We start from the raw sequence: 23,669 nt of genomic DNA on the forward strand, positions 1-23,669 counted from the left end.
GCCCAGTAGGTTATTCATCTATGTTATTTTTATGATCAACTAGGCATTGTAAAGACTCCTTAGGTCAAAATATCCCCACTCTTGCTGCCTATTCCAATGATCAAACTCACTTTGTCTCTGGAGCTGGAGCTTCCTAGCTGGCATTTATCCCATCAAGTTCAGAGAGCTAATCTCAACGATGGCACCTCCACCATCATCCTCAACCTACAAAGAACAGAGGTTAGAGATGTTTTTGAGGATGTGGTGCTCCCCTTACTAATGTTCTTCTCAATGTCTTAATAAAGAGAGTGTCTGTTGAGTTTCTCCGGGGATAATGTGTATTTGTGTGTGTGTATGAGTGTGTCTGAGGGAGGCTGGTTGCAATTCACACAGCAAGGCTCTACTCCATCATTTCTGGTTCCCTAAGCTTTTGGATTTCATCCTTCATATTTGAATAGGGAACTTGTGGCATTTCAACCTTATGGAAAGTAGGCCCTTATTGAGCCAATTTTCAATCAACCAAAGCAACTCCTTGAGGTGTTTCCTGTTGTGTGAACTAACATAATAATTCTGCAATCCTGGGTAAGCATAGCCACATTAATAAATTCTTAAAAATCCATTAATACTTTCCATGTTCTTTGGATTGATTCCCTTGTCATTCTTTCCCACACATATTCCACAGGTTTTTACTGAAATGAATTAGTAATATCTTGCAACTTTTTGGAGTATAAGCTATTTCATGCCAGGTTAGGCTTGGCACACGCCCTTCTGGAGCATGTTAAGATCTCATTGTAGTTACAAGACTAGAAGCAATAAAGAGTTGTTGGAGTGTGTCCTTAGAAGAATAGACATCCCTTTGCTAACTTAAGTGATATTATTACATGGTTGGCAATTTAGGATGACCTCAGAGACGAGAGTGCAAGTTGCTAAACTGACAGTGATATCTCAGACAGACTTGTGTATTCAGGATTTTCAACTTCATCTCAGTATACTCAGATGCCCCTGTTCTAAGCTTCTGGATCTCACTCATTTTTAAAATATGCTCTTATTTTCATATAAGAAGCATAGCAAAGTTGTGAATTCAACTTCCATTATAACTTTGCCAACAGCAAAATTACCCTTGGGCCCTGTTTCATATAGGTTGGGTCTACTACTAAAAGAACTAAGATATTAGGGCCATGATTTGAACTGAGAGCTCAAAGTCCTGAACTTAGAATTGTTTTCTTCTTTAATCTCTCTAGTGCATTCAGAAATAACAATCCTTCCTCAGTCCTTGCAGTATTCATTACTGCCATAGATTAACCTACACAAGCCACTTGGTCTGCCCAGGTATGTCCTTTTTAATAAACACTTGATTTCAATTAACCACAGGTGATTTTCCAGTTAGTCATGATACCATTGCATGGCATGTCATTATAAAGCACAATTTCGCATTGCATTCAAGACCAAAAATTATAGCTAAACTAATCATATAACTCTCTTTTTTAGTTTGTTTCCTTCAACCATTCCTGATACCAAGTATGTATCAGCAATATAGTAAAAACTGTTTATATCCTGTCCATACTTTTCAGGCTTTTCCACTGTAGTGGATTTGACTTCCAGTTGCTTGAGGTCTTTCTCTAGAGGCCAGAAATCTCTCTACCTACCAGCACAGCTGGCCAGAAAGTCTGGGAAATTATTATTATTTCCTAGCAATAGCCATCAACCAATGACAAAGAATTGGTTCATAAGTATTCTAGCTCGGGCTTCCCTGGTGGCGCAGTGGCTGAGAGTCCGCCTGCCAATGCAATGGACATGGGTTCGTGCCCCGGTCCGCGAAGATCACTCATGCCGCAGAGTGGCTGGGCCCGTTAGCCATGGCCGCTGAGCCTGCGCGTCCGGAACCTGTGCTCCGCAACGGGAGAGGTCACAACAGTGAGAGGCCCGCGTACCGCAAAAAAAAAAAAAAAAAAAAAAAAAAAAAAAAAAATCCTAGCTCACTTGTCTCTTTGCTGAGATAAAGCTGAAGCATGTATTTTACAGCAATTCCCAGAGTTCCCCAGGCAGATTTAGATCCCACAGTAGTAAGTGGCTTGATAAGTAACCATTTATTGGCTTATTTCCTCCCTTGTCTTATTTTTCTACTACCCTTCTAGAATTTTCTGAGATCACCCCTAACACCCTCTATTAACATCAACTAATAGGAAGAAGGCAGGCAAACATGAAAAGTAGTTTAAATAATTTTCCCCCTCCAAAGCAAGAACATTATTTTATTTACTTTTTTTAATTTTAAAAAGTGAAAATCTCTAAATCCATGGCCCCTGGCTTTTCTGCTTTCCTGCAGGAGGAATTAGATAACAAGCTTGGATGATAAAGCTGGGTTACAAGTACGAATATATAGGTTAAGTTTAAATTCACTACAGAAGTAAAACAAAAATAGTGTCCCCAGAGCACTTTGACACTATGGGTACCCTTTGAGAAATGTAAAATAATTGTCAGAGATGAAACAGACTTTAGAATCATCTTAAATAACATTTGTATATGATTTATATTTAATGCATTACCTTTCTAAAACATCACCTCACTGCTAACATACACAGCTTTTAATTTAACTTGAATTCAGTTTCCTTAACTACATTTTTCCTTTCCTCCTATGTAAAATTATTTCAAGGAAAATAATGTTTCATTTAGTCAAGTACCTAAAATAACTTTACCTAATCAAACCAAATATTTTCTTAAGAAAGATTACCATTGATCTTGCTTAATTACAGAAATGATTGTAATTATCCACATATCTACCATTACATGAACAAACACACAAATATGGTGAATGAAAAATTAAATAAATACTTTTTGTTAATATATATGCTAGATTATTAATATAGAAATGGCTCTTTTTTAAATTGCTTAACACAACTTATTTCCTGATATGGTTTCCAAATCAGGGTATCTGTAAACACCCTGGACCTACTGAATCTGATTATCTGGTGTAAAATAATTAGGCAACTGCAAAGTTAGGGAACACAGCCCATATAGACTGCTTTCCCTTACAACTCCAGCAGCAAGTTCAGGCAGTACCCAAATGACCCTCAATTTCTATAATTCACTAGAAGGACTCAGAGAACTCACTGAAGTTGTTATATTCACCGTATGGTTTATTAAAAGGAAAGGATATGTATTAAAATCAGCTGAGGGAAGAATGTACTGGACACAACACAGAAGAGTTTCAAACATGAAGCTTCCAGATGTCCTTTCCCTATGGAATTACAGACAGCATTAATGATTACTGGTAATCATGTGGGAGAATACACATAAAGTATTGTCAACCAGGGAAGTTCACCTGAATCTTGGTGTCCAGAACCTATATTGAAGCTCCATCAAATAGGCATGCTTGATTATCCATGTGCCTGATCTCAGTTTCCAGATGCTCAGGATGTCGAGATGATACCATATGACCCAAAGTCCTTACCCTAAACCACATTTTCCCTGTAGCTTATAGCCCCCACCTTTAATGACATTATTAATGTCAGACTGGCTCAAGGCCCACATACAAAGAAAGACTCCTATCAGCATGACATTCCAAGAGCTCCCAGAAGCCAAGGGCAAAGGCTAGACCTCTCTGGGCAAGGTTAAATTTTGACTACCCATGAAGATTTGGGATGGGACTATAAAGTTCCCCAAGTTATTTGGATGCAGTTTATTTAGCACTCGTTGGTAAATTGGCTTTTTTGGAACACTGCCTCAAATTACACATCTTCCCTGCCCCACCACAATCTGAGCTTCAGTACAATTTCCTAAAGAAAATAATATTTGATGGCATAAAAGTAAATTTGAAAACTGTCCCTTCTAGTCTTCTCATTAATACTTAATTACAATCATTTAAATAACTGACATGTTGATACTTTAAAAAATACAGGGGAAATAAGGAAAATGGGAAACATGCACAAATGTGCATTTTTAAAAGGAAATACTGCTAATTAAGCCATCTGGAATATTGTCTTATACATAGTAATTATTGAAAAATTCCCATATCATATTGGTTTTCAAAAAAGAAAGGGATAATTTAAATTCAAAAACATGCTGATATTTAGATAAATTATGTTTTTATTCTAAAGGAAAACCCATGTTAGAACTGGTGATAGAAATTGTCCAGTCCAATGACAAAATGATTAAATTAGAACCTGTAGCTGTGGAGTGACTTTCCTAAATCATATTTTCAATTGGGATTGCATGTAACAGAAACCTCAGTGTACTGGCTTAAGCAAGGTAAGGTTGACTTCTCATGTGTAAAGAACTCCAGAGGCAGAGTCAAAACCTTGAGTGAGTGCTCAAGGAAGCTATTAAGGATATAGAGCCCAGCTAGCTTCCTGATCCATGATCCTTAGCATGTGGCTTTTTCACCTGTGCTCTTATGCTGGCTTCTTCTATTTGAGACATTATATCCACCTTCCAGGGGACATATAGTGGGCAAAAGAGAAATACAAAAGACTGAGCCTGACCCTTTCCAGTGTAATTTGACTTACATTAAGTTGGGCAAAACTGTGTGCTATGACCCTTATATAATGGAGTATTGAGAAGTCAGTACTCTAATTGGGCACATAATAAATAGAATCTCCAAAAAACTGGGGTTCTGTTAGTAAGACAGAAAGAGAGATTGGATATTGGATATATCTGTGTTTTCTGCATGCTTCTTCAACAGATATTTATTAAGCATCCATTTGTCCTAGGCTCAGATTCTAAAGTGTTAAACAACACCACCATAGCCCTTAGTCCCTAATCTCATAGAATTTAGGATAATGAGGAAAACCAAAAGCAAAACAGTAAGCTAACAAGTGTTCACACATATATGATTGTGATTTGTAATACATGTTTTATAAGAAAAATATGCTATGAAAAGGAGCATTGGAGCAGTTGGTAAGGCATGATCCACTTTGGGTTGTGTGATCAGAAAAGGCATTTTTAAAGGGATGGTGTTACAGCTGAGACTTGAAGGAGAAGGATCAGCTTTATGGAGGGAGGGAAGAGAGGTCTAAAAAGGGAGAACAGAATGTATGAAGGTGCTGAGTTCCAAGGGAATGAAATATTCAAGAAAATGAGCATAGGTCAGTGTGGCTGGAGTATGATGAAGGAGAGAATGAAGCTGTGAAAGAAGTGAAGACAAATATTTGATTTCTTTTTACTGTGATTCTTCTTCTTCCTCTTTAAAGTAGGTAGATTCTGAGATACCTGATGCCTTGGAGAAAATGATAAAGCAGACATATAGAGAATAAGTTTTAGTGTCAAAAGTCTTGGGATTGACATATATACACTACTGATACTATGTATAAAGTAGATAACTAATGAGAACCTACTGAATAGCACATGGAACTCTACTCGATGCTTTGTGGTGACCTAAATGGGAAGGAAATCTAAAAAAAAGGGGATATATGTGTACATATAGCCGATTCACTGTGCTGTACAGTAGAAACTAACACAACATTGTAAAGCAACTATACTCCAATAAAAATTAATTTTAAAAAATAGCACAGGTAAACAAATAAAAAGCCCTCTCTTATGATTGAGGCAAAAAAAAAAAAAAAAAAAAGCCAAGGTTGCAAGGTGATGAATATCTTGGTAGATGAGAACAATCCTCTCACCTTGGACAGTAGAAGTTTTTCCCAGTAAGAGGTGAAAGAGAAAACAAAAAGAAAAAAAGAGGGAGAGAGATCTGTGGGGCTCAGACTGGAAATGCCATATCTGCAGAGGTCGCATGAGGAGGAACATCCGGGGTCAACAGCCAGAGGTTGTCCATGTGCCATTGTGGCCATGAGGTAACCACAGCCACACTCCCAGAGCTATGCCAGATTTAAATTAGCACCTGTTGTTTGTCCATCTAAGCTCCATCTGAGAACGCGGGTAGCAGGGTTTATGCTCACCATCTTTATCCTTGTCATCTAGCAGGGCTCTTTCCTTCATTGTAGTAAATGTTGCTCTTTGATTACCCAGAAGTAATATCTACTTATGCTCTCTGGCTTTGCTCTACAGAAAAGGCTCTGTTCTTTATACTGAGAACACAGCAGCTAAAACATGGCCTCTTTTGTCTTTCATAGGCCAGTGACAAGAAGGACAGTCACCCGAAAAAAAAAAAAAGAAAGAAAAATAGTGAGAAGTTCTATAATTACTTACATCATTTAACATAATTGGGTTTTCTTTAAAGACAAACTTTTTATTCATTCAATACATGATTATTTAGAGTTTACTGTAAGACAGTGAACCAACCATCCAGGAAAACTTACATCTTGAGCAGGTATTTTTAGCATGCATTGAATTTCTTTACTTGTATCTTATTTCCTGTCAACTCTTGGCTAACAATTGCCAGGAGTTTTATTCCTAACTCTAGCCAGCTTCCCTAGCTCCAACGCTCAGTGTTTCTGATGCTGTTCCTCTATGTTGACCCTTATGCCATTAACATCTCTACAGGTTACATATCTTCTCTTTTGGTAGGTTCTAGAAATCCTGTCTTTCAATACTTCATGTCTGTGTCTGCAGGGCAAGACAGTCTATTGATTTGTGGGGGAGGGGAGGGCATCACATACAACTACAGCTGATGTTTATACCACTTTGTGTAGTCCCAAACAGAGGATTTTGGCATAACAATCTCTTTAATCACTTGTTATTCTTGTCACCATTTTATCAGCATCTGTCAGGCAGGGACACATGCTGTCTCTGTTTTGCATGACATGACTGTTCCGGGTTTCTAGCAAAGATGCCACAATCCCCACAGGCAAGCACTTCACATTGATAGGATGCTTGGTGCTCAGACCTGCTCATCAACCTTTCATGAATTACAAACATTTTAAGTTTGACTCACATTTTATTTTTAACATGATTTCAAAATGCCTTGAGAACCCTCAGCATGATAAAATCCTATCAGAGTTAGAGTTGCTTTTGTTGCAATTCTGAACAATCAAATGTGTGGAGTCACCCTTGAGTGACTGTGATAACCATGGCATTTCTAAAGAAAATGTTGAAGCTCTTAATAAATGATGACTTAGAGGCTAGATGCATCAGCAATTCCATATATATATGTGGCTATGTATATGGAATACATTTTAAAAAGCAGAGTTTCAATACAAAATCTTTTGAAGTCAGACATACTTTAGTCTCTGTATATTACTATTTGGTATTTAACCTTACCTTCTCATTTGAAGCAGAAAAAGTATTTGATAGAGTTTATTTCTTTGAAATTTCAATTATTTTCAAAATAGAAGTCTGTAATTTTAGTTGTGCTTTGGCTCAAGGGAAATCTAAATATTAATCATATGAGCTATGTTATTGGTCCCATGGGTTTTATTCTTGAGAATAAACTGCTATAGAAATGGAAAAAGGGCAAGAAGAGGAGGAGGCACCAGGGAGTAGTAGAAAATGCACTGGTCTAGGTTAAGGAATCCTATCCTAAGTCCTACTGATAGCATTCACTTATGTCTGTTTTCTTATTTTTTAGTAATAGTAAATGATAATTTCCTCTCCATGACTTAATTATAACCTTTCTATTGTCTGCAAACCAACAAAAAGTGTATGTTATAACACACATAATAAATATTATGCCCATGGAATAAATCATTATTATTATTACTTGGTGAACATTTATTAAACACACTCAAATTGGCATATTAACCAACTAAAGCCCACATTCAAGTTTTATTTATTTCTTAATAACCTAAAAAATTCAAGTTAAGAAAAATTATATTTTATCCAAGTATCCATTCATTGCATATGCTGTAAGATAATGCTTAAATTTGAACTTCATCATTGTCTGTGGCATATATTTGTTCTTGTTCTGCAGCAATTCACTAATTCACTCCGTCTCTCCTTACAAACAGTACTGATTTAGTTTGAATGGCCACATCCTTGACCTAAAAGGTCGTATCAGAATGGGTCCAAGCTAATGATCGAAACACTAGTTCACCTGTGGTAGTGATTGGCTAATGACTATGCCCAGCTCTGAAGGGTGGGGGAGAGAAGGAGGGAGAGAGAGACTGATTACATAACAGCAAGGCAACAAATCAAACCCTTGACTTCTAATCATTGCAAAGCTTCCTAAGTAACAGAAAATGACCTTCAGATATATGCTAATATTAGCTATGTTTTCTGTTCCTTGTGGCTGAAAGTATCTGTTATCAGAGGTATTCTGATCCCCCTGCCTTTTGGTCAAATTGTGGTATTATACTCCTGGATCCCCTGGGCTTATGACTATTCAATGGCCACCTGTGACTGGAACAGCGGCACAATGACTGGAAACTTTGGGGATGATTACTACTCCATTAGCCTGGTTTCCTGAGTGACTATGGTAAACAGAATATTATCATCTAGCATGACTAAGATATGTCTTTGTTACTGTAAGCCACATATATTTTGGGTTTTGTTACTATAGTATAAACTAGCCTGATCTGATAAAATATCACTATTATGGGGTGATAAGTGACCTCTGAAAAGATATGTTGAAGTCCTAACCCCCATACCTCACTCAGGATTTGACCTTACTTGGAAATAGAATCATTTCAAATTAATTTAAGTTGAAGTCACACTGGAGCAGGGTGGACCCCTAATTCAATATGACTGGTGTAATAAGAATAGGAGAATTTGCACACAGACACAGAGGGAGGATGCCTTGTAATGACAGAAGCAGAGATTGAATTATTGCAAACACAAGCTAAGGAGTGCAAAGGATTGCCAAAAACAAACAAACATTTACCAGAAATTAGAAATATGCAATGAAGGATTCTCCCCAACAGGTTTCAGAGGGAGCATAGCTTTGTTATTACCTTGATTTTGAACTTTTGGCCTCCAGAACTATTTAGACAATACATTTTTGTTGTTTGAAGCCACCTAGTTTGTGATACTTTGTTATGAAAGCCTTAGGAAACTAATACTATCAAGTAAGGCAGTGCTATCGCTATCCTTGTTTTTGCTGATTTTGTTGTTATTGTGTTATTTGCATTGAATGTATAGATCAAGTTAGAAAGAACTGACATCTTGACAATATTGAGTCTTCTGCTCTATGAACATGGAATGCCTTTCCATTTATTTAGTTCTTCTTTCATTTCATTCACCAAAGTTTTTAAATTTTCCTTATACAGATCTTGTACTTTCTTTGTTAGCTTTATACTTAAGCATTTTTTGTGATAATGTAAGTGGTATTGTGCTTTTAATTTCAACATCCACTTGTTCATTGTTGTAACCTTGCTATGATCACTTTTTAGTTCCAGAAGTTTTTTGGCAAAAAATTTTAGATTTTCTACATAGATAATTATTCCAACTGCAAACAGAGAGAGTTTTATTCTTTCTTTCTCAATCCGCACATTTTTCATTTCCTTTTCTTGTCTTATTATATTAGCTAGAACTTCTGGTATGATGTTGAAAAGGAGAGGTAGGAGAGGACATCCTTGCCATTTTCCTGATCTTAATGGGAAATCTGCAAGTTTCTTACTACTAAGTATGATGTTTGCTGTAAGGTTTTTGTAGATATTATTTATTCTGCTTGAAGAAATTTCCTTCTATTCCCAGTTTACTGAGAATTTTTATCACAAATAGGTGTTGGATTTTGCAAAATTCTTTATCTGTATCTATTGATATAATCATGTGATTTTTCTATTTTTGTTTGTTGAAGTGATAAACTACATTAATTAATCATTGAATATTGAAACAGCCCTGCATAACTGGGATAAATTGCACTTGGTCACAGTGTATTATTCTTTTTATACATTATTGGGCTTGTTTTGCTAATATATTTTGTTGTGGATTTTTACAGGTACATTCATGAAATATATTGATCTATAGTTTTGTTTTTTTGTAATGTTTTTGTCTGGTTTTGGTATTAAGGTAATACTGGTCTAATAGAATGAGTTAGGAAGTATTCTTTCTGCTTCTATATTCTGAAAGATATTACAGAGAATTAATAAAATATCTTCCTTAAATCGTTGGTAGAATTAACCAGTGAGCCTATCTGAGCATGATGCTTTCTATTTTGAAAGGTTATTAATCATTGATTCAATTTCTTTAATAGATATAGACTTATTAAGATAATTTATTTCCTTTTGTGTATGTTTTGTAAATTGTGTTTTTGAAGAAATTGGTCCATTTCATCTAGATTATCAAACTTGGGGACATTAAGTTATACATAGTATTATTTTATTATCCTTTTAATGCTTAGAGTATCTCTAGCAATGTCTCCTTTTTCATTTCTGATATTATTAATTTGTGCCTTCTGTCTTTTTTGTTTGTTTGTTTGTTTTTAGTTAGCCTGGCTAGAGGCTTATCAATTTTATTAATCTTTTCAAAGAACCAGCTTTAATTTCATTGATTTTCTCTACTGATTTTCTGTTTTCAATTTCCTAATATTTATACTTCAATTATTATTATTTCTTTTTGTTCTCTTACTTTGGATTTAATTTGCTCTTCTCTTTCTAGTCCTTAGGTAGAAATTTTGGTTATTGATTTTAGATCTTTTTTTCTTTTCTAAGAGTTGTATTCAATGCTATACATTTCTCTCTAAGCATTCCTTTTACTGCATCTCACAAATTTTCATAAATTGCATTTTTCACTTTTATTTAGTTCAACCTACATCTCAATTCATCCAGAGCCAAGATCTATGGATATGGCCTTTCCCTGCTTCCCCAAGACTTAGGTGACTCAGCTGTGATGAAAGAGAATGATATGTAGCTACACTCCTTTTTAATTTTGGACCCTGACAAAAATAGGCTTCCTCTACTTAAGACTAGAATCATTACAAAATAATAAGTGTGTATAATTTACCTGGACAGAAATCAAGATTTTAGAGCTTGGCAAAACATGATGTGCTTCTATCTCCCTCCTTCATTTGTCTTGATATAGATTAATTACTTACATGACATTTTATAAAACTATTTTCCAGGCAAAGAAAAAGATTGTTACTTGGCAAATGACTAATATGCCCTCTGGTCTGAATAGGAGTTTCCTCAGCATTTCCTGGCACAGGAGAAACTAAAGATATTTAGTGCAGAAAACAAATGATTTAACCATTTCTTAATGTTTTACAGGTTATGTATTAGAAGGGTGGATTTCTTTTCTAAATAGTGCTACAAAACAGAATCATACAAAAAAGGTAATAGTTAATGAAATAATGCAATTTCTTCTTAGTAAAATACTGTCCTTTTGAAATAAATACCCTACTTCATATTATGTGGTGTGTTTAGATCAAGGATGAAAGAACATTCTTCAGATAAAATTAAGATATTATTGTTACATTGGGTGGGGTTTTGGTCTAGAAAGCTTCTAAGGTGTCACTGAACTTCAAAATTATATCATTCTCTAAAAACGACTTTGTCAAAATTTTTAAGTTGGTAATCATTCAAAGTGAAAGGGACTCTGCAGATGGAAGAGGCTTGAAAAGAGCAAAGATGGCCCTATGGAAAGAACATGATCTTTAAAATAAGATCCACCTGGCTTTGGACAAGTTTCTGTAGGTATCAAAGCTAAGGTTTCAAAATCAATAAAACTAATAACACCCACCATTCAAAGTTTAATAAGAGACAAAATTGCAGTTACTAAATATACATTTGTTAAATGGTATTAGAATTAAATAAATTTTCTTTTCAAATGACCAAATGTTAAGGTATTAAAAAGAGAAAGAATTGGGGCTTCCCTGGTGGCAGTTGTTGGGAGTCCACCTGCCGATGCAAGGGACACGGGTTCGTGCCCCGGTCCGGGAAGACCCCACATGCCGCGGAGCGGCTGGGCCCATGAGCCATGGCTGTTGAGCCTGCGCGTCTGGAGCCTGTGCTCCGCAACGGGAGAGGCCACAGCAGTGAGAGGCCCACGTACCGCAAAAAAAAAAAAAAAAGAGAAAGAATTGAACAGTAGCTTTAATCCTGCTAATTAGGTGAGAGATATATTAATGGCAATAACAAATTACCCATCCCTTTTAGGTATAGAAACTCTATTGAAACAAAGGGAAATGGATTTGTTTTTTATGTTTGTTTGTTTATTATATATATTTGCTATTGTTCTTTCTGTTATCCCATGACAACAAATTATGTAGGAGCAATGTTATAGTAAAGCCAAAACAACAAAAAATAATAATAAATAACATATTTACAACTCTTCCTTTCAGATGGTCCATAAATACATACAGATACCACTACTCCCAAATTTTCTGAAGTTGACATCTTCATCTCAATCACATTGTAGGCCGTGGTGAATAGATCAAAGAAGTGACATCATCCTGCTCAGTACCCATGGACTGTCTAGCAGGGAACAAGAAACTCTGACCCTTTAACTCTACTTTTTCAGTTTTCTTGTTTAAAAACCTCATTGGTGTCTCTGTAACTTTATATGATACATTTTCTTTCTGACATCCCTTAGAAGTTTTGGTCTGACTTTGTATTAAACAGTTTCAACCCAGGCTTTGCAATATTCTTATCCTTAAATTTGACATCTCAAATGTCTTCTCTGACCCTGATCAGTGTATCTCAGGAATCTGGCTCCATGGGGAGCAGGGAGTCTTTCTGATTTATGGTGACATTTCTGTATAAGCAGCAGAGCTGAGATAGAATTGAAGCTTCCTCAAAATGGAGGGTTAATAATATCAGGTGATTAAGGGAACTGGTAGTAGCAGCATAGTGTCTGGATAAAGATATGTATACACTTGAGATTGGAAAAAAAAAAAGAGATGGCTACATCTTGAACCTCTGAATTCTTGATCTGATCTCTACTGCTGAAGCTGATTCTCCAGGCAGAAGTAAAGAAGGAATATTTTATGAAAAATACTTCTCTATTGTTCTAATAGAAAAAATCTAATGGAACTATAATTTTGGCCATTATTGGAGGGTTTTTTTTTTTTAACATCTTTATTGGAGTATAATTGCTTTACAATGGTGTGTTAGTTTCTGCTTTACAACAAAGTGAATCAGTTACACACATATATATATGTTCTATTGGAGGGTTTCTGACAACAGGTATCTTTTCAGAATCCTTGGAATGTATCCAGCTGGATGAATACTTTGAAGCTGAAATGACCCCTATTTCTAACCATCAGAGAGTCAATAATATTTGTATAAATATGATAATATAAGTTTCAAACACCTACATTTTAGAAAGCAAGTCACCTCCTCTCTAATTCCATCACTAAATATAAACATTAAAAGAGCTTTAAATATACTGATATAGCGCTATGCTCCATATAAATTCTACTCATCAGCACAACAAATGCATCTTCAGAAAAGGATCCCCATCCCTATCCAAAGCTAATTATCTTAGATACAAAATTCAATACCCTTTCTCAATGCATAAACTTGCTTATGAGAAGTGTGGCTGCCTTTGCAATACAAGGTTTCATACAAACCCAAGTTAACTTTAAAGCCATACATTTATTCTTTTAAAACTTAAATGTTTCTCACACTATCATATTTGAATTTTGATTTTAATATCATATCATTTTAATATCATAAAATGAATTTTGCGTGAGCTTTTGCTCATTTTAAATCCAACTATGACAACATTTGGGAGAGTAAGTCTAACTTACAAAACACAGATCTTTGTGCATGTCTGACCCTAGTTCTCCAATCCATACATTTCTTGCTTGCTAATTCATACCTTTTGTGATTAATATGGAAAAAGTTGGCAAATATAACTAGAATAATACAAACAGGTAGGTATATGCACAGAGGTATGTGCATTACTGTATTTATTTTAGTCCAACCTCCTTTCTGCAAATGCTAACACCTGTTTGATGTCCAAACCTATATGTACACTTCCTAACCAAATATAGAATTTAATGTTTTTTTGTTTTTTTTTTTTCCGGTACGCGGGTCTCTTGCTGTGGTGGCCTCTCCCGTTGTGGAGCACAGGCTCCGGACGCGCAGGCTCAGTGGCCACGGCTCATGGGCCTAGCCGCTCCGCGGCATGTGGGATCTTCCTGGACCGAGGCAGGAACCCACGTCCCCTGCATCGGCAGGTGGACTCTCAACAACTGCGCCACCAGGGAAGCCCGAATTTAATGTTTATGTTAATTCTTCTCTAGGCCCACACTATGTTTATATGGCCCTTTAAAACTTGCTACTATTATATTGAAAAAAGACAAAGATAAGACTAAGAAAGAGTAGAAAATAGTAAAGATATGTTCTTCTGTCAAGAGTTTAAGTAAGCTACTCCATGGTATTGCTGCTGCAGCATGTATTTTGTTTGGCCAGGAAGCTGAGGGAGTCTTAAACTGACACTAGCCACCTCATGCAAGTGCATGCCCTAGATAACAGACTGCAGAATCACACGTAAGTATAAGGTCCTGATACGACTTCCCCAACAGATCAAAAATCTCCCTACCTCCCAAGACCTTCCCTTGGTGGTTAATTGACCAATCTGGCCTTAACCTGGGAACATCAAAGCATCCCACCCATGGACCCTGCTATAGGCATGTGCCTCAGGCCCTGCCTCCCTCTCTGCCTGCGCCTGCTTTTACCTCCTTGTGTGGACCCTCCAAGTATGCCTCATACTTCTTCCAGGCCTTGTGAGTGATACACTTCTCTATACTGGTTTCTCTGGTGGTCTTTGTTTGAGCCATCCTGTACCCTGCACTCCATTTAACAGTCTTAACAACAAATCCTTATCATACAAAGTAGAAGCTAAGCCGTTCTCTCCATGCATACTTTCCCCTGTGGCTCATCTCATCTAAGTTTCTGCCCATCTCTCTTAGGAATTCAGGCCCACCCAAAAAAGCAGGAGGCCCAGAGCAGATCTTTAACAGCCATTGGGAAAAATAAGTCCTCAGTGTTAGAGAATCTGTAAATAGTTTTATACCAATGTTCTGTGGGAATAAAATAACTTTTACTCCTTTGCAAAGTCATACCTTTATCAGGGGATACAATATTAGAATTTCTTCCTGCAAGGGTCAGAGAGAAAAAACAGAGGAAAAGGTTATGATTTTCCCAAAGACCAATAGAAATCACCTTGGACCAAATGCACTAGAAAATTCTCCAATTTTCTTCACAGTTTGAAATCCATGAATAAAGACTGGGGGAATTTGCAAGCCAAATACTTCTTTTAGACCATTAATTTGGAAATTATGTTAAACAAAAATCAAATCATGTTCAGTTCAGGAACAAAAATAATTTCAAATTTTCCTTTGGGTAAGATTTTAATATAGCCTACAAGCTCTGCTAAAAAAAAAAAAAAAAAAAGGATCAGTTTTGCATTTTGTCCTGAGGAAGACATGTAATTACACTCACATATGCTACACAATAAAGAAATTGCCTTTGGCCATCATTATTTTTGAATGTCAGGATAGCACACAGTTGTAAGCACAGTATGTATTTTTTTCATTTAACATTGTTTTTAACTGAAAAGCTAGGGGCAATTGTCAGGCCACTCCATGGTTCCCTTTCTTAGGGGTCCCTTGAGTACTGAAGTGTTAGGGGATGATAATACTCAGGGTTCCTTCATCTGTAGGTGATAGTAGAGGCACTAATGTAATTCTATGTTTCAAAGTCACTGTGTCAGTACCTTGTTTAGTTTAGACCCTTGGGCAAGCTTATGAAGATGGATGTGCAGACTTTATGTTTCAAATACAATCAGCCTTGTGCAATGGGTGGAATCTGAAACTTGAAGTCAGATCATCAGTATCTGAGCTTAGTGTTTTTACTTAAAATCTGTATTTACCAAATCTTCAAATTTTTAAAATTTGTTAAATGAACATATTAGGAGCTGCCTTACATAAGTTATTCTGTGCATCCAATTCATTAATATTTTGGCATGGAATATTAATTATAAATCATTTTGCAGATGCTAATTATTATTTAGAGGAGCTGAAAACCTTCACCTCTTACACACTAAGGACTCCCTACCTACCACCCTCTTGTAGCACCTATATTTCCCCATCATTTACTCCTTTGGGCTAAAGTACCAAAAAGTTTATTTTAAAATATAATCATACTGGGTTTCCCTGGTGGTGCAGTGGTTGGGAGTCTGCCTGCTGATGCGGGGGGTGCAGGTTCGTGCCCTGGTCTGGGAGGATCCCGCGTGCCGCAGAGCGGCTGGGCCCGTGAGCCGTGGCCCCTGGGCCTGCGCGTCTGGAGCCTGTGCTCCGCCATGGGAGAGGCCGCAGCGGTGAGAGGCCCGCGTACCGCAAACAAACTATATATATATATATATATAATATCATACTGCTTGGAAGCAAAAATTCAATAGCTATTCCAGTCAATCAAAGACTGAGACTTCTGGGCTTCCCTGGTGGCGCAGTGGTTGAGAGTCCGCCTGCCGATGCAGGGGACACGGGTTCGTGCCCCATTCCCATTCCGGCAAGATCCCACATGCCGCGGAGCGGCTAGGCCCGTGAGCCATGGCCACTGAGCCTGCGCGTCCGGAGCCTGTGCTCCGCAACGGGAGAGGCCACAACAGTGAGAGGCTCGCGTACCGCAAAAAAAAAAAAAAAAAAAAAAAAAAAAGATTGAGACTTTTAACCTACCAGTGTTCATTGAGTATGGCTAGTTTGTCACACAGTTTGCAAAAATATTCTTTAAGGTTATAATGTGTGGAAAAAAGCAACCCAAGCCAAGTAGAGTTAAGGTTGCAAACTAGAAGCTAGTGTCCAGAGAAACAAGTATCAATGTTCTTTCTCGATTATATAGACTATTTTTTTAAATATGTGAGACAATAATTATATTAGGAAAAATTCTTTTAAAAAGCTGACACGTAGCTTCTTTTATTAATTAGATTAGAAAATGTGGAAAAACTTGGCATGTTTTCAGAGGGCAGCCGTCCATAGAAGCTCAACTGCAGTTACCACCTGATGTGTGTGTACTCTCTAATTTAACTCTATTCCCACCGTTACTTCTTGCTTTTCCATGAGAGTAAGTAATCTATCTGTTTTTGGACTAGAATCTTTTAACTGGAATTTGAAATTCACTAAAAAGCTGTTCTAACTGATCCATGTAAGCCAGGTATTGACCACTATTTTAATGTTTTATGTCGAAGGCCATTGGAGAAAATGACTTAGTAATGGTTGTGCAGTTTATCTGAGAATTTCTTGTTAAAGCAGTATGGTAAAATTTTTCTCTACATTGACCACTTATTAGAGTATCCTATGATGAGGTTGGGATAAGGCAAGACATGGTAGACTCTCAATATTTGGGTCAAGTATGTATCCATGCAAATCAGACATAGGCCAGAGCAACAATAGGCCAGGAGAGGAAAGAAATTGTTCATGGGTACCAAAGAGGTGTGCAGGGGTCTTATCTCAGAGATTTGTGCTCATAGATCCAGAAGTGCAGTGTGGGCTTCCAAGGGCTTTCACTGAGGGAGGAGAAGGAAGTAAGTATAGGATCCAGACCTGTAAAAGAAATGGAGCAAATTGAAGGCAGCAGTGTAAAATCTTGGCTTTAAGGCAAAGTCCATGTAGCACTGGGGGTAAGAAAAAACATCTAAATAATAAAATATAAGCAGAACAGGCCCAGTAATATTCAGCAGGAGTCACTTAGATAATAGAATAACTACTGAGCTTAAAATTTCTTCCCTTATGTGCAGAAACATCATTCTCAAACTTAGGAATGGCAGTCATGAAGTGAAGAAAGCTGGATTTCTAGTTCAAAGAGAGAGATGTAGCTTCACACATTTGGAAGTTCATTCAGAGAAGCAGGAGCAGGGGCCAACACTCTCCTGTATTAAGATGATTAAAACTGCCTCCACACAACCACATGCAAATCATCTTTAGTGATGTGAATTGTTTAACACAAGTCCGAAAGGTGTCCGTGAGAAAGGCAACATGGTAAGTGAACTGTGTGAAATAGTCACCTCCCTTTTCTTTGTGGTTCTTGTAGAACCACAAAAGTTCTTGGTTTTCCCAATGTCAGCACTATTCACAATTGGGACCAGATAATATTTTGCTGGGGGGTGGACTGTGCTGTGCATTGTGGGATGTTTAGCAACATTCCTAGCTTCTATCCACCGGGTACCAGTATCCCCCTCCCTCCCTTCCCCTGGTTGTGATGACTAAAATTGTCTCCAGACATCTCCAGAGGTCTTGTGGGGAAAATCATCTTCAGCTGAAAATTTTCATGTAGAGCATGACATTAAAGAAAACCTGAGATACTCAGGCAAGAAAGCAAGCAAATATACTAAGTCTTAAATTTATGCTAAATCAAAGTAATTTTTCCTGACATTTCATCCTGTCTATGAAGGTGGCACTATTTTTCCCCATGAAATGCCAGTTCAAATTCCTCAATAAATAAATAAATTATGGTAACAAACATACAGTGGAAAAGGATTTAGTCATTAAAATAATTTCATAGAAAGATATTTGATGTCATGAGAAAACAGTCATAGAATATTAATAAGTGGGAAAAAGTTATAATGCACAACTGTACTGCTGCCCAGTTTGGAACTCCCTCTTTTGCAGAGGGGATGGTCTCTAATGTCCATTTGCTGTGAGAGAGCTATTTTGACAGCAAATTGGTTGACTGCTCCTCACCCAGACATAGAACTAGGAGAACATTTTGCTAATTCATGATTTCCTGTGTGCAGCCCTGTCGAACAGAGCAATAGGAGAATCAAAATAGATATACAAACTTCATAATACACAACTTCTGAATCAATGCTTTAACCAAAGAAGGTAGAAGAAGCAAAGGTTTGGAGTGCTCCAGAAATTCTTAAACATGTAGGCTTGGATAGTCGTATTTATAAAGACAAACAAACACAAAACAGCAAAAACTTTTTTTCCTTCATTCTCTCTTTTGACTACATCTTTTTATTAACACCCAGGCACTCCTTCAGAGTTCTGTATATTTTTGTGTGAAAATTACTATTGTACACATTCTTGCTTGTGTCATCATGTTGTTAAATTATGGGAAGTACTTGTCCTTAGGTAGAGTCCAAGCAGAGCATTTTTTTGAGGTAATACATTAATATTAGTTCATTTATGAGAAATCTGGGAATTTGGGAATTCACATTGAGCCTGTATATAAAACTGTATATTTGAGTTGTGTTATATTTTATTGACACTAGTAAGGGCACATGGGCCTTTTCCCTGCCTTTTAAGAGTTGTTCCTGCTTCTTGGAAATAACATGTCTTTCTATAGATTACAAATATTATTTGAATTTGAACATCCAAAACTGTTTTATTGTCAATTTTGTTTATATTACATTGCAAAAAAGATAATCCATGAAATTAAATGAGTGTGTTTGTGTGTGTGTTCATACACATCTGCTCCAAAATTTTAATTCTAGCATTCTATTATAGTAGTAAAGTTGATTTCATTTTAATTTTCATCTTGACTCATCTTTTCACATTGTCCCAAAATTTATTATTTCTTGAACAAAAAAACAGTTATTTAAAAATAATAAATAGGATGAAAATATTTTAGAACTAGCTTGAGTTGGTTTTCGTACAAAATTTTGAATGTACGAAATGCCACCAAATTTTTCACTTAAAAATGGTTAACTTTATTGTATGTGAACTTCACCTCAATACAATATAATAAATAATACTGCATTGAATTTTGAAAACTCTCTAAAGAAGGTGTGTGTGTGTGTTTGTGTATCATAAATATATATATAAAAGATCATCACAAATCAGTTGTCATTAAGCTTGCTGTATAAAAATATAGGACTTGAAATATCATTGAATCCGGTGTTCTTACCCTGCTTCTTCACACGTGAAGGGAAAAGAATCAGGAAGTGTCAAGCAGAACAGGTTCACTTTTTTTATATATATATGTAGAAAAGGATTTCTACTGGTAACCAGTTTTGTCAACCACTAATCTAAATCAAATTTTCATTTAGCAGAAAAGACTTGAAGGCCAAGACAATTTTTTTTCAAAGTCACTGCCATTGTACCGAAGTGACTCATAGAATTCTTATCTCCCAATTCCCAAATAAATATTCTATTCAAAAAAACGGATTAGCACGGTGAGTACATGTGTGTTGAAACAAAGAATGGGTCAAAGATGGTATTTGTTTATGGGAGGATGTAAAGAACCTATCAGTGAAGAATGTCACGTTTCAAACCTCATAGAAGTTCCCACCTAACCAAGGAACTGTCCTGCTCTAGATATCTCTGTGCTAAGGAAAAATTCTAAATCTGGCCTTGTATTTACAGATGCAATCAATCCAGCATTTTGGTCACACAAAACTAGAGCACTGGCAATGATCAGGGTAGAGGGTGAGCACACTGAATGTTTTATTAATATCTACTTCAAAAGTGTGTGGCATACGTGCCACTCAAAACATGACCAAAAGACTGCAGTGCAAGGATTTTCAAAAGGCAAAAGAAAGCAGGTGGGAAGTTGTGATTCCAAGATAAATGAGCTGTCTTAGGCTTGGATTATGGGTCTATTTTTCCTGTTTATAGAAAAATGTCTTTTAGTATTTTTTTTAGCTTATGTCTCTGAATATTCAAATACCTCCAATTTACGTCTCAAAATATCCTCCAGAGAACTGATAGAGAAAAATAAATAAAGGAGACAAGTCTTGTATGAGCCCATCCTAACTTTTACTCAAAGAAAGTGACTATGACGAAGGAGGAGAAAAGTTGTCTACCACCCTCTACAAAATTTTGCACTGTATCAAGCTGTTCTGGTTCCTATTGCTGAATAACCACCTCCAAGGTCAGTGCCTCAGAGGAATAATTTTATTGTGTCCGTATATTTTGTAAGTCAGGGATTTATATCTTTTTTCTTTTTCTCCCAGTTTCTTTGAGATATAATTGACATATAACATTGTATACATTTAGGGTGTACAACGTAATGATTTGGCATATGTTATATTGTGAAATAATTGCCACAATAAGTTAGTCAATACTATGTGAGTCCATCTTCTTACATAGTTCTTTTTTTTTTTTTTTTGGTGAGAACATTTTAAGATTACCTCTCTTAATAACTATCAAGTATACAGCAGAGTATTATTAACTATAATCACCAAGCTGTACCTTAGATCCCCAGAACTCATTCATCTTATAACTGGAAGTTTGTACCCTTGAATCACCTTCATTTATTTCCCCCACCCTCCTGTTCCTTCACTCCTGACAACGTCCAATCTATTCTCTGTGTCTAGGAGTATTGTGGTTTTTTGTTGGTTTGTTTTGATTCTACATATAAGTGATATAATATGACATTTGTCTCTCTATGTCTGATTTACTTCACTTACCATAATGGCCTCCAGGTTCATCCATGAGTCACAAATGGCAAGATTTCCTTTTTTTTTTATGGCTGAATAATATTCTATATAATTATATGCAGCACCACATTTCTTTACATATTCGTCCCTTGACAGACACTTAGGTTTTTTCCTAAGTATCTTGGTTTACATGAAATAATGAGGTAATGAACATGGATGTGAAGATATCTCCTCCAGATAGTGATTTCATTTTCTTCCGATAAATACCTAGAAGTGGGATTGTTGCATTATATGATAGTTCTATTTTTAATTTTTTCAGGAAGCTTTCATACTGTTTTCTGTAGTGGCTGCACCAATTTACATTCCCTCCAAGGTGTGCAAGGGTTCCCTTTTCTCCACATCCTCGTCAACATTTGTTTTCTCTTATTTTTTTGATACTAGCCATTCTAGCAGATGTGAGATGATATCTCACTGTGGTTTTCATTTGCATTTCCCTGATGATGAGTGATGTTGCACATTTTCATTTACCTGTTGGCCATTTGTATATCTATTTTGGAAAAATGGCTATTCAGTTTCTTTTTAAAATTTGATTGTTTTTCCTTATATTGAGTTGTATGAGGTCTTTACATATTTGGATGTTACCCCTATCAGATACATAAATTTCAATTTTTTTCTCCCATTACATAGGTTGCCTTTTAGTTTTGTTGATTTTTTTTTTCTGTGCATAAGATTTTAATTCTGATGAAGTCCCACTTGTTTATTTTTGCTTTTTTTGATTTTTTTTGGTATTAAACCCAAAAATCTGTTGCAAAACCAATGTCAAGGAGCTTTTTCCCCATGTAGTCTTCTAGGAGTTTTATGGTTTCAGGTGTTACATTTAATAAGTGTTTAATCCAGTTTGAGTTCATTTTTATGAGTTATATAAGATAGAAGTTCAGTTTCATTCTTTTGCATGTGGATATCCAGTTTTCCCAACACAGTTAATGAAGAGACTATCCTTTCTCCATTGAGTATTCTTGGCTTCCTTATCAAATATTAGTTGACTATATATACATGGGTTTATCTTGGGTTCTCAGTTTTGTTCCAATTGTCTCTGTATCTGTTTTTATGTTGAATTTAGATATCTAAGTGAAAACTCCCTGATTCTTCATCATCATCAACATCAACAGCTATATCTTCATTATCATAACTACCATTTGATAGGTGTCTACTTGATTCCAGCTCTTCTTCAAGGCCATTTGCATGTTAGGCTTTAATAATAATAGAGCCATTAATATAATAAGCTATTCCAATTTAAAATATCCACATAATACCATGTTTGTTTTTTTTTTACAAATCAGGCTAAGCTAGGCTATACTGTGACATCAAAGTATCCCCCAAGTCTCAGTAGCCTAACAACTTATGATTAAATATCTCTCAAAGAAGACTTCTGTCAATAGAGGGATGTTTTATCTGGCATATATGACCTCCAAGTTTACCATGGAAAGGGAAGATAAGGATAGAGGAATCACAACAGATCTAAATGTTTTAGCTTTGAGGCAACATAAACCCAACTTTCACACAAATTCATTGGCCAGAATTAGTAGTTTGGCCCCAACATCACTGCCTATGAAATATTTAGAGAAAGCTAATGGCCTCTGGGACACTCCCACTCTCAGTGACCTGGTTCTTCCTCATCCCCAGCCTCTCTCAAATTTTATTGGTTTAACGTTTCTTTTTCTTTGAATGGTAGGTTTATTTTACCAAGGCCCAAGAGGATTTTGCCCTCACCATAGAAATCTTTGACGTGCTACTTCCAAATCGCTTTCACCAGACTCTCCTATAAAGAAGGCTATAATTTATTAGCTAGCTGAAGTTCATAATAATATGTAAATAAACTTGAAGAAATAAAGAAAAACACTATAATACACTTGCAATAAAAACCGAGAGAAAATGCCCTAACCAGAATTAGCAATCTTGGTAAGACTAAAGTAGTAATAACCCATTGCATCTGTATAGTGATTTATAAATTATGAAACAGTTTTATATACCATCCTTATTAAATATATATCAGACCATCTAAGGAAGACAGAATAAGTGTTAACATTATCATATACAGATAAGATAATTAGGGATCAAAGAAATTGAGACATGCCCCAAGGAGACACAAATTAAAGTGAGAGGATTGAAACTCAGGGTTCCAGATACTCCCCCATTGCTCATTTTACTTCAAAAACTAAAATAGGCAGTGGAGAACGTTTTTAAGCAGGATCACATTCCTGGACCACTTGAATTGCACAGAAAATGCACCTACGTACTTAGTTTAAACGTAGTAATAACTAAACAGATAAAGGTTTAAAAATGGAGGCTCTTTGGTTCTTACCTATATTCAGAAGCTGAAAACATAGTGTAGCAGAAAAAGAATTGAGCACAGATCTCAGGAACTGAATAATGTCAAGAAATCATGTTACCTGAGGTGGCAGTCCAGAAGGTTATGGGAGTGAGGAGAACAGAGGAGTGGCTGATGCAATGGGAAACCAACCCAGATTTATTCCACAGGTGTGTAATAGTCTATGATATGTCAAACAAAAATCAAATCTGGACTTACTAAGGAG

This window comes from Stenella coeruleoalba (genome assembly GCF_951394435.1).
Source record: "Stenella coeruleoalba genome assembly, chromosome: 13".
Classification (NCBI taxonomy): Eukaryota; Metazoa; Chordata; class Mammalia; order Artiodactyla; family Delphinidae; genus Stenella; species Stenella coeruleoalba.